Source organism: Rhinopithecus roxellana, chromosome 5 (genome assembly GCF_007565055.1).
Source record: "Rhinopithecus roxellana isolate Shanxi Qingling chromosome 5, ASM756505v1, whole genome shotgun sequence".
Taxonomy (NCBI): domain Eukaryota; kingdom Metazoa; phylum Chordata; class Mammalia; order Primates; family Cercopithecidae; genus Rhinopithecus; species Rhinopithecus roxellana.
Genome location: NC_044553.1, coordinates 78994704 through 79010274, shown reverse-complemented (window position 1 = coordinate 79010274; position 15571 = coordinate 78994704). Strand labels below are relative to the sequence as shown.

Sequence of the window (15571 nt, the reverse complement as noted above, 5' to 3'; positions counted from 1 at the left end):
GGAGATGAAGGTGTCCAGCGGGCTGGAGGCTTTGGGGCTAGGAGAGCCTAGAGCAGAGCAAGAAGGCTATGACCAGGTGGGGCCCTGCCTCCCAGACTTCTCAGAAGGCAGAATCTGGGCCCAGAAGGTGCTGCAGGAACAGAGAGCTGGGGCTAGAAGCACCTTGGAGGGCTCCACGAGGAGGGGAGGCAGGCTTCAGATCAGGGCATGCGGAGGCAGCAAGCCCAAGGGAGGAGGCAGATGGACAGAGGGAGGGGGCCTGCAGAGGGGAGGAGGTACTGACCGAGGTCTGGGATGACCGTGTCTACCAAGAGGCCGTCTCCCTCCCACAGGATGTGCAGACCCTGGCATACACAGACCACAGGAGAGCTTGGACTGGTGCCACCCTGAAGAAGGTGGCACCCACTCTGTCTGTCAGTGGACCCGGCCTCGTGAGAGGATTATCACAGACATCAGGGGGCTGGGCAGCCTTGGGGGACTGGGGGAGGTCATCTCTTCCAGCCTCCTGTCCTCAACTCCAGAACCTGGTCGGAGCCCTGCGTCACCCAGGGCCACCCTGGAGCCACCGGAATTCCTCTACCACCACTTGGTCAAAGTTCTGCAGAGGTCTGAGGATGAGGGTCAGCTCAGAGTTCAGGAGAGGATGAAGAGGGTCACAGCTCTACCAAACAAAGCCTCATTCCTTGTGGTGCCCGTCCCACCCCTCTGCTGCCAACTTCAGGCTGGCCCAGCCCTGCAGAGTAGGTGCCCAAAGGCATCAGTAGCAGTTCCTCTCATGCTGGTCTCCCCCGAGGGGCCCCTCTGGAGCCCGGTACCACAGATCTCAGGGTGGGGGGTACAGCTCAGTCTCCCTTCCCCCTCATGCCCCTCATAGGGGCTTTGTCCTCCAAGGCCCCTGGCTGCTAGGGAACCCACACCCATGGCCTCCTTTCTGAGGGCTGGCCCTTCCACAGCCTGGATACTTGAGCCCTGGGCAGAGGGGTAACGATCCCAGCACTGTCTTTGCAAGCAGAGAGGGTACTTGGCACCAGGCCCTGACTCCTTGCACTGAGCTCAGCAGCAGGCGTGTCACCAAGGCCCCCTTGGCAGAAGGGGCTTAGCCCTGACGGCCAATCACTCGCCATCCCTGCATGTTCCTGCTAGACATCCACCCTGGGGACCCAGCTTTCCCCCTGCCCCCAGCTGCTGGCAGCCCCATCTTGACTCATCCAGGGTCCTGGAGGCCATGCCAGGAAGCAGCCAGCAGCTGGGAGGAGCACTTGATGTTTCTGCATCTTTTTTTATGGAGCTCCCTTCAGTGGGAAGGGCTATAGACTCAAGGGAGACTGCAGGCCACCCCTTCCCCACTCCCTGGCTGTGTGGGCTTCCAGCTCAGGAGTCTGACTGGAAGGATGGGACTGTCCTGTCACAGAGGCAGGTCTGAGTAGTCCAGGTCCAGTTTTACCCTCCAGCAGGGCCCCTCCCATTCGTTTGTCCAGCTGTCTTTGCCCAAAGCACAAGTGATGTCTGTGTGGACTGTGTCCCCTGTCCCCAAGGGGAGTATGGCTCCAGTCCTGGCCTGGAACTCAGAGACCTTATAATTAGAGGCCACATTCTAATTGGCCTCTAATTGGCAGGGGGGACCAGCATGGTCTGCCCACAGCCAGGGCAGGGGCAGCCCATGTTGGCAGCCCCAGACCTGACACCACAGCTCCCGTGTCCCCTCTCCACTTACGTCCTGCATATCACCTACACTACGTGCTGTCTCTGATGAATCCAAGCTGTTGGCTTCTGTCAGCTTGTCTGGGAAGTCACACTGACCATAAGGGCAACGGTGCAGCCTGAGTTGGGGGCTAAGTGGGAATGGGCCTGGTGTGGGGTGGGGGAGGCAGGTGTCTGGCGCCTCTCTGCTTATCTTCCCTTCTCCCTTGCCCACAAAGGAGGCATCTTCTCCATGTCCCTCTGCCACCCCGGGGACATAAAATACTGCCCCAGGTCTGTCTTCCCTTGGACGTAGCCCCCCGACCTTCCTGCGGGACTCAGGGCTTTGTTTTGTTCTGTGGCCCACATGAGAAGGAATTATCCCTGCTCTGCTCAGCTGAGAGAGGACAAACTGAGGCAGAGCAGGGGAACAACTCTGTCATAGTCTGCCTGTTAATGGTAGAGTCAAGACCAGCCCTTCCCTGAGTGTCAGGTCCAATGGACACTGTATTAGTGCATTTTGCATTGCTCTAGAGGAATACCTGAGACTGGCTTATTTATTTATTTTTGAGATGAAGTCTAGCTCTGTCGCCCAGGCTGGAGTACAGTGGCACGATCTCAGGACACTGCAACCTCCACCTCCTGGGTTCAGGCTACTCTCCTGCCTCAGCCTCCTGAGTAGCTGGAATTATAGCCATGCACCACCATGCCTGGCTAATTTTTTGTATCTTTAGTAGAGACAGGGTTTTGAGATGAAGTTTCATTTTTGTGGCCCAGGCTAGAGTGCAATTGTGTGACCTCAGCTCATTGCAACCTCTGCCTCCCAGTTCAAGCAATTTTCATGCCTCAGCCTCCCAAGTAGCTGGGATTACAGGCATGCACCACCATGCCCAGCTAATTTTGTATTTTTAGTAGACAGGGTTTCACCAGGTTGGCCAGACTGGTCTTGAACTCCTGACCTCAAGTGATTCACCCGCCTTGGCCTACCAAAATGCTGGGATTACAGGCGTGAGCCACCACTCCTGGCCCTGAGACTGGGTAATTTATAAAAGAAGTTTATTTGCCTCACAGTTCTGCAGGCTGTACAAGCATCTGCTAGGCTTCTGGTGAAGCCTCAGGAAGCTTTTACTCCTGGCGGGAGGCTAAGAGGGAGCAGACGTGTCGCATGATGAGAGGGGAAGCAAGAGAGAGGAGGCATCAGGCTCTTTTAAACAACCAGCTCTCCAGTGAACTAATAGAAAACTCACTCACTGAATCACTTGAACCTGGGAGGTGGCGGTTCCTGTGAACCGAGATTGCACCACTGCACTCCAGCCTGGGCTGTGAGCGAGACTCGCCTCAAAAAAAAAAAAATAAAATAAAATAAAAAATAATAAAATAATAAAACTCACTCATTACCATGGGGAGGGCACTAAGCCATTCATGAGGGATCTCCCACCATGACCCAAACACCTCACATTATAGGCCCCACCTCCAGCATTGGGGCATCACGTTTCAACATGAGATGTGGATGGGACAAGTATCCAAACTATGTCAGAGGCCTCCCCCTCCCTCTCATCAGAGTCTTCTGTCCTCAGTTCAGGTGCATGCTGGCCTCCATGCCTGGCTTCCTAGGAAGTCATCTTGGCCCCAAGGGGTTGGGCAGGGCCACTAGGCTGAGGGTTGGAGTCCTATCTCTCCTAGTCCCAGCCTGGGTCTCCATCACTGGCTAGCCGGCTCTGCTCACTGCATTCTCTTTACACCTGCTCCCTGCAGCCCAGGGGTCAGTCTGGGTGCAGGCCTGGGTAGAGGTCCAGTAGCAGATTCTGCCCCCGAGCTCATACCTCCTGTGCACCATGGCAGCCAAAATGCACCAGCATGGCCAGGAGCGCTGGCTTGTCCCTGTAGTATCAGTGTTTTGGGAGGCTGAGGTGGAAAGCTCTTGAGACCAGCCTGGGCAACATAGCCAGACCCTGTCTCTACAAAAAATAAAATTAGGCATGGTGGCATGTGCCTGTGGTCCCAGCTACTCAGGAGGCTGAGGTGGGAAGATTGCATGAACCCAGGAGGTCAAGGCTGCAGTGAGCTATGATTGCACCACTGCACTCCAGCCTGGGCAACGGAGCAAGACCCTGTCTCTAAAACAAGAAACAAAGTGCACCAGTGTGTGGATACCAGCTTCTCCTGGTGTGTGGACCTGACCGCACTACTCGGCCCCATTGGTGAGTGGGAGGCTGCCTGCTGTCTTCCAGAACATTCCCACCACTACACCTGTGACCCTCCTGCATGCTCTGGCAGGCTTTGTGAGATGGCCTGACACCTACCTCTCTGGCTGCCCTAAGACCCAGCTCAAACCTTCCCTGCACCTGAGAAGCTTGTTCTGAAGAGTCTTTCCCCCACCCATAGGCCCCCTCATTTCAGAGCTTTTGGTGGGGTGAGTACAAGGATTGACTCTCTGCTACCAGCCTGGGAGGAATTGTCCCCAGGGTTGGGTCTCTGGATGGCATATGAGGGTCTAGACCAGGACCCATATGCCTGTAACCTGAAGGGCAGGACTTTGGCTGCCCCAGCTTCACAGAGCCCCTCGTCCAGCCTGACCTTCTGGGACAGGCCTGACCCCTGCATCCTTTGGTCTTGGTCCCTACTGGGAACTCTGGTTACCCTGGCTTACCTACTTTGACTCCAGAGGTAATGCTGACATCCCCCATGAGAAAGAGTGACAGACTGAGACTAACGTAGGGTTACCTGGCTCAGAGTCACCATGGCCAGGCAGAGCTCAGATCCTGGCCGTGTTCAACCTCCGCCTCCCAGGTTCAAGTGATTCTCCTGCCTCAGGCTCCTGACTAGCTGAGACTACAGGTGCATGCCACCTACGCCTGGCTAATTTTTTGTAGTTTTAGTAGAGGTGGGGTGTCACCGTGTTACCCAGGATGGTCTTGATCTCCTGACCTCATGATCTGCCCACCTCAGCCTTTCAAAGTGCTGAAGTTACAGGTGTGAGCCACCGCGCCCAGCCTTGCCAATGCCCTTCTATCTCTGGTGCCCTGCAGGGTCTGCCTTGGAGCACCTGGAGCCCAAGAAGCTGCCCCCCACCTTTGTGATCCCAGGGACCCCCTCCCTGATCATGAAGAATGCAGACCCAAACCCGCTGAGGTGCCTGAAGGAGCAGGGTCAGCCTCTGCCTCCCACAGCCTCTCTGATAGGGAGGATGTTATCCCCGCAGCGAGAGCTGGGAGCAGAATCAGGAGGATGGGGGTTTTCTCTCTGGGTAGCTCTGGGCTCCAGAGTGGAGCCCTCTTAACCTGGCCTTTCCCCTGTGACTCTCCTTAGCCCCAGCCAAAGAAAGCAGCTTGCCTGAGGTCACCTGTCAGATAGGGACAGAGTGGGACCTGTGTTCTTTCTCACCCAGCTGCAACTCCCCCTCCCCCGGCCCCTTCCCCCAGGTGATGGAGAACCTGGCATGCTGTGCCTCCTAGAAGAGTTCCCTTTCCTTCTGGTGAGGGATGGGAACTGGCTTGGGGCAGGAGGGATGAGGGGTTTGGGGGCTCTCCCATCCCTGCCTCGCATTTGAAGGTTGCCATCTGGGTGGCAGCATGGTTTAGGCTTGACTAGGCGGCCCCTAGGTTTATAACCTGGCTTCAGACAGGATGCTGCCATGCCACCTTCTCTTCTGCACATCCTGACCTGGCACCCTACCTAATTAAATGTCCTCAGGCCTCCTGCCCCCTGGACATTGCCCCCACTCCCTGCCCAAACACAGCTCTCCTTGTCCTGGCCTAATCTTCAGAGATTCTTGTCCAGCCCACAGCTTTGCTGGACATCGCAGGCTGGGCCAGGCCCCCTGCCCAGCACTAACATCTCTTTGTGAGTCTCAACCAGACTGAGCTGCAGCTTCAGGGTCAGGGTAGGTACTGACTTAATTGATGTGACCCAGGATGGGGGGTTTATTGATGGTGTCACATCTACTTAAGCTGTTGGTGTCTATGGTCTCTTTGGGGCAGGATACCCCTCTGTCCCATGCTTAGGTGCCCACATGTGGCCACAGGTGTCTTTCCTACCATTATCCTTACTGCAGGCCAGTGTCCAGGCACCTGTGGCTCCAGGCAGAAGGCTGAGTGCAGAGCCAGGCCTGGGTGGACATTCTGCAGGGGCTGCGGGAGCTGACAGCCCTGGCCACCCAGCCCGTGGCCTTCCATTCCCCTTCACCGTGGCTGACCCTTCATCCACCATCCTTCCAGGAGCCAGGCTTGGGCCCAAACTGACTTTTGCCTGCCCCTAGTCTCCCTCGTGTTCTTGGCTGAGTGTGATGGTCTTGCCCATTTACTCGATTATCCTCAATCAGAGGTTTATAGAGTCACTTGGGGACATCACATCTCCTGTCTACCAGGTCCTCACCAGAGACAGGACTGCCTTGGGCCGGGCCTGGGATACTCAGGGGTCACACTTGCCTGTTGGGACCTAGCTTCAGCGGCTTCAGTCTGGGCAATGGCCTGATGGGCGGCTGCCCCTTCTCCTCTGCAGGAGAGGAAGGTCAGGCAGGAGATCTGCTTCCTGCCCACCTGAGGCTGGTTGGAAGCAGGGCGCCCACCTGTGCCTGTCTCACCTTGCTATAGGTGCAGCGGAGGCTGAACCCCTCTCCTGATCTCCTGCAGGTGCAGATTCCAGGTTTCCAGTGGGTGTCTAGCAGTGGCCAGGAAGACAGACACCAGCACCCAAGGCCACTGACTTCCATCCACCCCAGGCGTCTTCCGTTCCATCCCCTTGCCTCCCTCTCCTGTCTGCACCGGGTGGCCTGTTCTGTCTGTCCCTCCAGAATGCTGGCTGTCCCACAGGTTCCTCCAGGCTGAGTTCATGGCCCTGCCCCCTAGTGGCCAGAGCCTGCTTCACAGGATAAGAGCCAGCTAAGCTCCAGGGGCTTTCCAGGAAAAGTGTCCCTTGGAAAGGCCTTTTCACTACTCCCAATAGCACCCTAGAAATGGCTTGGCCTTTTCCCTCCCCTGAACTCCACAGAGAGCACAGCCAGCAGAGGACACATTCCCCGCCATCCAGAAATGGGTTTGATTCTCAGCTGAGGGACGGCAGGACTGGTAGAGACTGTCAGGCCACACAGCTGCCTGTACAGCACCCCCATGCTTGCTCATATGTATATATATATGAGTATTTATAGATATTAATAGAACAGGGCAGGGCATACCACAGAGGGGCACAAGTTTTCAGCAACAGTCACACCTGGATGTGTCAGCTCAGCACTACAACAGACTAAGTCACAGATGAGGGGGACTGGCTTTGGGGCTGGGGAGCCACTGTCAAGTCACAGGACATCCACCCAGCAGGCTTGGAAAGGGAGGCCTCCGAGAAGAGGAGGATCTGTTTAAAGGTTGAAGTGGGGCTGGGGCTCTCAGGATGGGATGGACTTGCCTGACCCGATCAGCTGGCAGTTGGAGAGAAGCAGAGAGAAAACAGGAGAGAGAAAAGTGAGCAGAGAGCTGGTGAGGCAAGCGCAGAGCACTGGCGTGCCACAGGAGCTGTGGGAGGGCCAGGGAGGGGAGGGCGCAGGTGTGGGTGTGGCAAAGGTTCCTGGAAAAGGGGCTGGAAGGGAAAGGGGAGGAAGATGGAGGGAGGAGCCAGAGCTTCACAGGTAGTGCCTGGGACTGTAGCAGCCCTCCCCAGCCCACACACGCTGGCCTCTCCTACGGCACCCAGGCAGTGCACCCACAGTTCAGACCAATGCTCAGCTTCCCCCTTCTCTGGTCACCCTGTCTTCCAACCCACTGGCCCAGGGCCACCTCTTGTTTGGGGAGCCCCACCCAAGAGCCAACTGGCCTGATAAAGAGCACTGTTTGAACCAAAATGGTGAAGCTATAAGGGATGGATGGCTGGAGTGAGCACCAGAGGCCCCTCTGGGAGGTCAGAAAGACCAGGGTCCTCTGAAGGGAGCCTGGGGAAGGCAGGGAGGGCAGGTAGCCGGATGCCACTGGCCATACACTTCTAAGTCTAAGACAGGGAGCCTCAACTGGTTGCAGGGTGGGGGTGCTGCAGGTTTCATAGGTGAGGCTGGGCCCTTCCTGCTGGGAAATGCAGAAGAGGGAGAGTCTGTGGCAGGAGAGGCAGTTGGGCTCACTAGGCAGAGCTCAGCTGGGCCAACAGGCACTGTAGTCCCATTGGCTGAATAGCACAGGTGACCCCTAGGAGCAACAGGCCAAGGTGCGTGAGCCTGCTGGCCTGTGGTAATGCTTCAGCGGGGTCCAGGGACCCTGCCTTCGGTCACATGCTAGCAGCTATGATGGTACCTGGGAGGATGGGAAGGGGGCTGTGTGTCCCTTCCTGGCCTGTGAGGTGTGTTGTGGGGTGACCGGGTGTATGGGACTCTTAAGGTTTTATCCTAGATCATCACTGGATTGCCGACAGATAGAGGAAGTGGGACCCTGACTATCATCCCTGCTCTGCAGTGGATTCGGCTCTCGGCACTCCCAGGCTGGGAACTGGATACCCTGCCGGCATGGCATGCCCAGGATGACATTCCTAGATCTCTGGTCGCCTCAGAAACCAGCCCCACACACAACCCCCTCCAAGCTCCCAGCCCCTACACCATAAACCATGAGCTCTATGCCCTCTCTGATGACTCCAGAGAGCACCCATGTCTGCCAGCTTGGGCATGGAGCCTGTTCCAAGAGCCCCCAAGCTCAGCCATGGAGGCCTTGGGCAGTGGCGCTGATTCCCATGGCTCACAGGGAAGGGAGGTGAGAGAACCAGCAGCACGAGGACAGAAAGATGAAAGAGCAAATCTGCAGTTCCAGAAGGGAGGGGCAGGGAGCCTGGATCTGAGGTCCCAGGTGTGCCCCCGTGTGGAGCTGGTGCAGCAGGGCGGGAACACCATTCATGCAGCAGGCGGCCAGGCATGTACCTACCATGGCTGATGCTCCTCAGGGGCCACTGATAGTGATTCTGAAAGACAGCATCAAATCAACATGGCAGCTCACATGCATGGGTGAGGCAGGCCTGGGGTTGGGGGACACACACATGCACATGCCGGGGTGTGCACACACATGCTGTGAGGCCCCACTGCCGGCATGAACATGCTAACACACATGCCCACAACACGCACACGCCTCCTTCCCTGCCACCTCCCGGTTCCCAGCACCCTCACTGGCTGGTACGTGCAGCACAGATCTGGGGGGTGCAGCCACTCGGCACACTGAAGCACACACATGGGCAGAGTCACAACACAGAAGCTCACCCACACACAGAGGCATTTGCACCAGCTCCCTGCACACTCGCGCTGGCATGCTCAGAGGACCACCCATGCTGCTCATGGAGACAGCGCTTGCTCGCTAATGTTCAGCTGTCATTTCTCCACCTGAGAGCCTTCCATGGCCCCTACTGCCTACAGCATTGAGCCCCAACAAGCCATACTCTTCGGACTTTGAAGTTCTCCACCCTATGCCCCACCCTCCCCACAGAGCTCTTTCTCATTCTGTCTCTGTTCCCTGCTTTGGCCAGTGGCTGTCCTCAGTGAGTCCCACACTAAACCTCTGCCCACACTGCAGCTCTTTACCCAGATACCCTCCAATTCCTTGCCACGTAAGCCTATCTCAGTCATGCCGGACTGCATTGAAGCCAGGCTGCCTTGGAGAAGCTCTCCCAGACTGCCCTTTTCCCGAAGGCAGGATCATGACTTGCCAGATGTTTCACATGTGTTAGCAAGACTAGAGTTGGAGCAGGCATCAAACCTTACATCCCATATGTCACACCTCACCACAGACCTGGGTGCCAAATACCCTGAAGAGTCTGAACTCACATTGGCAGTTAGCAAAGTACTCCTACGGCTGCATCTGCAGTTAACACAGCATCCCTATGGCCACTGTCTCGCTTGATCCCCACAGCCACCCTAGGAGAAAGGCAGAAAGCAATCATTTGATAGAAAGGATGCTGAGGCTCTGGGAGGGAAAGGGACTTGCCTAAAGCCCCAGGGTGAAGCAGCATCTCTGGACTCCCAGTCTTGCCCAATACTGTGCTACTTGCCTCTACCCATCTCCGTTCGTCATCAGCACATCCTAGGGCAAGCCCCAATCCCTGCCTCATTTTGGTTTATGGGCGCTGGACCTACAGCCCCTCTCTCCAACCATTTGGAAACAAAAACAGATGCTATTGTTCTTCCTTAGAGAACGTGGCCAGTGGAAACAGGGCACACTGGGAATCAGAGTGAATGTCCTTGAAAGAGGGCCATGAGTCAACAAGGCCAAGCCAGAGGGTGTAGAATGCTTTTCCTTAGAAATCTTTGGGAATGAAGTGGGTTTCAGACACTCCCATCCCTTCCCCAGCAGCCACCCCTACCACATTGGTTTAGACTGGGTGGGGTGGGGGGGGGGTGGTGGATAAAAAATCAGATTGCTCATGGCTCCCAGCCTCCTTCCTCAGCTGCTTCTGTCCTAGCCCAGGCCTGGTGCCATTCTCACATTCTCACACTCGTGTGATGTGTCACACACATCACAAACCTTGATGGTCACACAGTCACAGCCTGGTCTCTGCTCCTGTGGGTCAGTGGCCAGACATCCCTTGGGATGGCTCAAAGGAGTCAGGACTTGGAAGTGGGGACATCAGGGTAGCTGAAGGAAATCCACACACCCAGCGTATCTCAGGGTTCAGACTCTCCTGACCTGTGGTAGGCTCCCCAGGGGCTGGGAGAGGAGTTGAAGGGAATGGAGGATGGAGGACAGCGAGAAGGAGGAGGAATCCAACACTGTGGGGTGGCCGCCAAGAGGGAAAATAGAGGGAAATGCCATATAAGTGCTGGAAAGAAGGGGGCAGGTGGGACGAGCCCCATAGCCCTCTCCCCAAAAACGACCACCTCCGGGACTCAGCGCTCCCTGGGGGGCAGGCTCCGCCAGCCCTCAGCCACATGTGGCTCCAGCATCCATGGTCCCAGTGCCTTGGAAGGAGAGGGCCGGTTCTGGCAGCCAGGTCTGATGCTCTGGAATCCAGTCCCATGTCAGGGGAACATCTGACCCCTTCCCTGCCCAGTTCAGTGTTGTGGGACAGGGCTGCTGTCAAGACACTACCCAGTCCTGCCCTCCTCCCTGAGTGGGCCGGGTAACCCATGTAGCCTCTTGCCCGCTTTCATGGGTGGCACTGCCAGCCTGGCCCTCTGGTGCCCATTCAATCTAGTCCTTTGTATTGCTGGGGCATGGGGAAGCTCTGAGTAACGTGGGACTATAGAGTGCGAGAGGGTTGCTGATGGCCGGGTCCCGTGTCCTCCCCATTCCTGTGCATCCTTGACAAAGGCTCCCAGCAACTGAGGGTATGCAGCAGCTGTAGACACCAGCCTGATGAATATCTCATTGTGGGGAGGGGGCCATAGCAGGAGTGGGGCTCCAGGGAAATACAGAACCTGGGACTGGGAGGTGTTGATGTGAGAGGCCCAAGAAACCTCGGCTTTGCACTTGCTGAATACCATCTGCGCCTCTCAGGAGGGAGAGTGCCAGGCTCAGGAGGCCCCTGCCCAAGCAAGGGAGCTTGGAAAGGGGGCTGGGGTGGGCTGTGCCATTTTCAAGGGCTGGCGGGGGGACCAGCCAGCCAGACTCCTCTGGAGGTACTTGGGGCAGTACCCCGTGCCGTGACTCCTGAGCGACAGAGTCAGCTCTGCCCCTCACAAGACTGCTCCCTACTCAGAACTCACTGTAATCATGTGCTGGGTCCAGATGCCCACGCAGCCTCCTGGTGGGAGCATCAGGTGCACCACCTGCCCAGGACGGCCCATGGAAGAGTCTGCACCACTCTGCCCTGCTATGGAACAACTCATGTTCTGCCTTCAGGGAGAGGTGTTCATTTAAGCGATGACTGGGCTGGCCTCCACGGCAGTTATCACAGACAGTCTGCTGATACCCATGGCTGAGAGCTCTAGTTCTTCCTAGTGGTCTCTGAAGCCACCAGGATGGATGAACCATGGCTTCACCATCTTGGCCGACTCAGCTGTCTTTCATCAGCTCATCTGCCCCTAGGATCCACTGTCTCTGGCTGGCACCTGACCCGAGCCCCAGGCTCACACCTCTGCCCACAGGTCCAGCAGCTGCTTCACCTCCAACTCCATCCCTCTGGACCAAGCACTGCCCCTCGCCAGCTACTAGGGTGCCACTAGTGCTCCCACATGGTGCCCCCTCTCCAGACCCTTGGGTCTGGCTGTAGCTTTCTTCTGGAAGCCACACCCCAAGACCCCAGCCCTGCTCTAGGGCCCTGTATCCCCAACTTCCTGCATCCTTCTTTCTCCTTCTGGGAACATGAACTTGCCCTGCCAGCCTGGTGGTTCCTGGGGGGCAGGACACCAGGGCCTGGACAATGGCAGGACCGGGAGCGTCTGCTGCCAGTGATGCTGGAACCTGCACCCATATCCACATGATGTCCGTGGCACAGCGGCCACCTGAGGCTGCGGGCATCTGAGTGGTGGCTGCAGAGTGAGGCCCTTACCTCTGCCTGAGTGAAGTTCACCATGTCCTCCCCCATGCTGTCCTGCTGGGCATGGAACAGCCGGCCCGGCTGGGGGCCCAGGACCACACCGTAGAGCAGGAGCTGGGGGTCAGTGCCTGCGCTGGAGCTGGCTCTGAGGCTCTGGCTGCTGAGTGGCTGGATGGACCCTGCCAGAGGCAAAAGGGGCCATCACCCTTTGAGATCCAGGCCCAGGCCTGTGTCTGCAGAGAGGCAGCGTGACCCTGGCGTGCCACCCTCAGCTCTGCCCCAGCTCCTGGCACACCCAGGAATGCCCACAATCAGCACACCCACCTGGGCAGACAGTGTCTGGCTGCCCTCCAGCGAGAGGAGCGCTTGTTTCTGGACCGTCACTCAGAAAAAGTGTCCGGAGGAAGTGTGCTTGTCATCAGAGAAGCCAAAGTGGACGCCTCCGTCCAGGGCTCCTGAGGACAGTGTCAATGGGTCCGGCTGGCCCAAGCTGGCTCCCCATCTCAGGGCACCCCTGCAGGCAGCAGGAACCCAGGGCCTGGCCATCAGCACCCACCTCTGTGTGAGAACAGCACGAGCCCATCGTCCAGCTGGGCCTGCATGAAACTGCGCACCTTGGTGCCCGGCGCTGCCCACAGCACTACCCACTCTTTGCTGGGCTGCTCAATGGTGTAAACCAGATGCTCGGGGGCCCAGAGTAACCGTCCATGCTCCTCAGGGCCTCTGTAGGGATGGGCGCAGTGGCCCCCTCCCACATCTGGGAACACAGGCCTGTGAAGGTTCTGCCTTGCCACGCTCACCCACCCCTTCCTCCCCAGCCCTGGGCTGCCACCAGAGCTCCAATCCTGCTGCTGCTCAGGCCCTCAGGTGGCTTCGAGGCTGGCACTGCTCTGGCTCCCCTGCACAAAGGGTCCCCCCACATTCACCTTCCCTGTCACTCCAGGGAAGTTCCCAGGGAAGGTCACCTTCCAGGCCCAGCCTCCTTGCTCTCCATCTGCCCTAGTCCTGCGTGTCCCTCAAGGCCAGCTTGTGTCCCCTACCCAGGAAGGCCCCACTTCTTACCCTCACCAAGTTCTCATCCCCAGAAATCCCCAACGGTGACCAACAGTGCTCCTTAATCTGTCTCACTGGTGGGGCAGGGGTCTCCTTTCAGAGCCTCCGTGTGTGCCTGGCCAGGGCTGGGCACAGGTGGGAATGGTGATTTTAGAAACGGGCCCTCCCTCCAGCTGAGGGAGGGGTGGGTGGCGCGGAGAGTGGGGGGCTGATGGTTGGCACTGTTCTGCAGCACAGAATCAGCGCTGTGATGGGCCCAGGCGCTTCCAGAGCAGTTATGGGCCCTCCTCATGTTTGGCGAAGGGGACCCCTTTTCAGGCCTCCCCCTTGCAAGCAGAGCAGGTGCCTGTTCCTGAGGTCCTGGTACCAGTCTTGCTGGGTCAATTACTTGTGGGCAGAGCTGCAGTGGGACTCACATGCCCGGGAAACAGAACCTTCTGGCATTCCTGGGTTTCCTTCCCCGGCCCCAGGGAGCCCTCAGGCCGAGTCTTGGCAGGAGGGGCCATAATGTGGGGGGCAGGGTCCCATTGCTGGGCTCCCAGAGCAAACACGGGTGGATGGCACCACCTGGTGGCCATACTGACACATAGCTGTCCTGGCTTGTGGTTCCAGGGGGCTGTGTCCCACTCTTCTGTGACCTCCGCACCATGAGGCCACCCTCTATGAGCACATCCTAGACCACCAAATCCCCCCTCAGCGCCCCATGTCAGAGACAGCCCAAGTCAGCTCTCCTGTGGAACCTTCAGTGACTCTTGCTGACCGCAGAGGATGCACCCCAGAAGCCGGCATTCAAAGCCCTGCCATGTGGGCTTAGTGAAGCCACGCCCTTTCTGTTCTACCAGAACTACTTTTGCAACCATGGAGAGGTTCCATCCCATGTCTGGGCCTCAACTTCCACCTCTGCCAAATGGGAGCCCTGCTCTGCTGTGGCACAAGGGGCAGGAGTTTGGGGAGCCAAGCCGTGGCCTTCACTTGCTGGGGTGAAGGTGGGAAGCTTGTCAGCTCCTGCCCTGACACCTGCCCTTACGGGCTTGTAAGTGATTCTGTCGGGAGTTCTGGTCCTGAGCCACAGGAGAAGGAACAGCAGAGCCACCTGTGGTCGCTCAGAAGTCTGCCTACCTTACTTGCAAGCGTCCAACAACAAAACTTCCCACCTGTGCTCCATTTCAGCACAATCTCACAACTCTCCTTCCAACAACCCCATGAGGCATGCAGCAGTGTCCCCATTTTGCAGAGGAGGAAACTGAGGCTCAAAGAGGGGGAGCTCTGTGCTGGGAAGTAGGGGATGGTGGCCTCTTTCTCGAAGCAGACATGGGGGATGGTGCCAGGAATACTCTCACCTGCAGGCCTGTGTTTGTAGTGAAGATGGGGAGGTTGGTCATTGACAGGCAGGACGGTGACAGTGAAGGCCACAGGATGGCTCTGGCGGTCCATCTCCGAGGCGTCAGTCATCAAGACAAAACTGTGTCAGTGTCTCGCTCCCGTCGTGCATGTAGTGGATCAGCTGCTCTTCCACCTATGGGCAGGCCCAGGGCTAGTCAGGCCCCAGCAGCACCCTTCATGTCCTGCCTTTGGGTGCAGGAGGAGACTGACTCTTTTAGGGCTTCAGCTTCCATTGGTGGAAAATGGGGACCATAAGTTCTGGCTCCCAGAGGAGCTGTGAGGAAGAAAGGAGATATAGTATTTAAAGCACAGATGCTTCTGAAATGCGACTCCCCATCTCCTCTCTGTGTATAACCCCCAGACTGGGAGTCCCTGGGGCTCCCTCCATTCTGCCCCCAGAGCTGGGCTGCAGCCCCTGGGCCTCTCTCACAGCTGTACCTCTCTCCAGGAGAAGGCGCTGAGGGTCCTGGCTTGAGGTCCATCCTCTTTCTGCAGGGCTTCATGCCGGGGTGGCTCCAGCACCTGCAGGCGGAGGCCCAGGAGAGTAGGGAAGTAAGGCCTGGCAACGCAGAGCAGTGGAGGGGCCAGGGTGAGGCTGCCACCCTTGGGGACACTGAAGTTTTGCGCCTCCCGTGGGATGACAGCGGGCAGCCCCTCCAGCTCCATGCGGACGCCCTTGAGGGGAGTACCCAGGCCCAAGGGCACAACCAGCGAGAAGGCATCGCTCCAGGCCTCAGGGCGGGAGTGCAGGTACAGGACCTTGCCTGCATCCACTGCCTCCTGGGAGAAGCTCTGCACGGGGTCCAGGCTGGGTGGCTCATCTGCCAAGATGCCACAAGACACCATCACCAGGTAGCCGGCACTCGGTGGACTCTTCACTGAGAATATGATGTCTGCCGGCGGCACTGCCTCCTGGGCTGCCTGGTTAACAGAGGTCATGAGGACTCACGTGGGGCCACAGAGGCAGTCCCTGAGGGGACCATTGTGGCCGTAAGCAGCCAGAACAGGCTTGATCTTGCCCCACTTA

At 57.8% G+C, this 15571-nt stretch overlaps 1 pseudogene; it reads right to left on the bottom strand.

Moving 5' to 3' along the window:
• Window positions 1-12492: 12492 nt before the first annotated feature.
• Window positions 12493-15365, bottom strand: LOC115897567 (annotated as a pseudogene).
• Window positions 15366-15571: the final 206 nt, after the last annotated feature.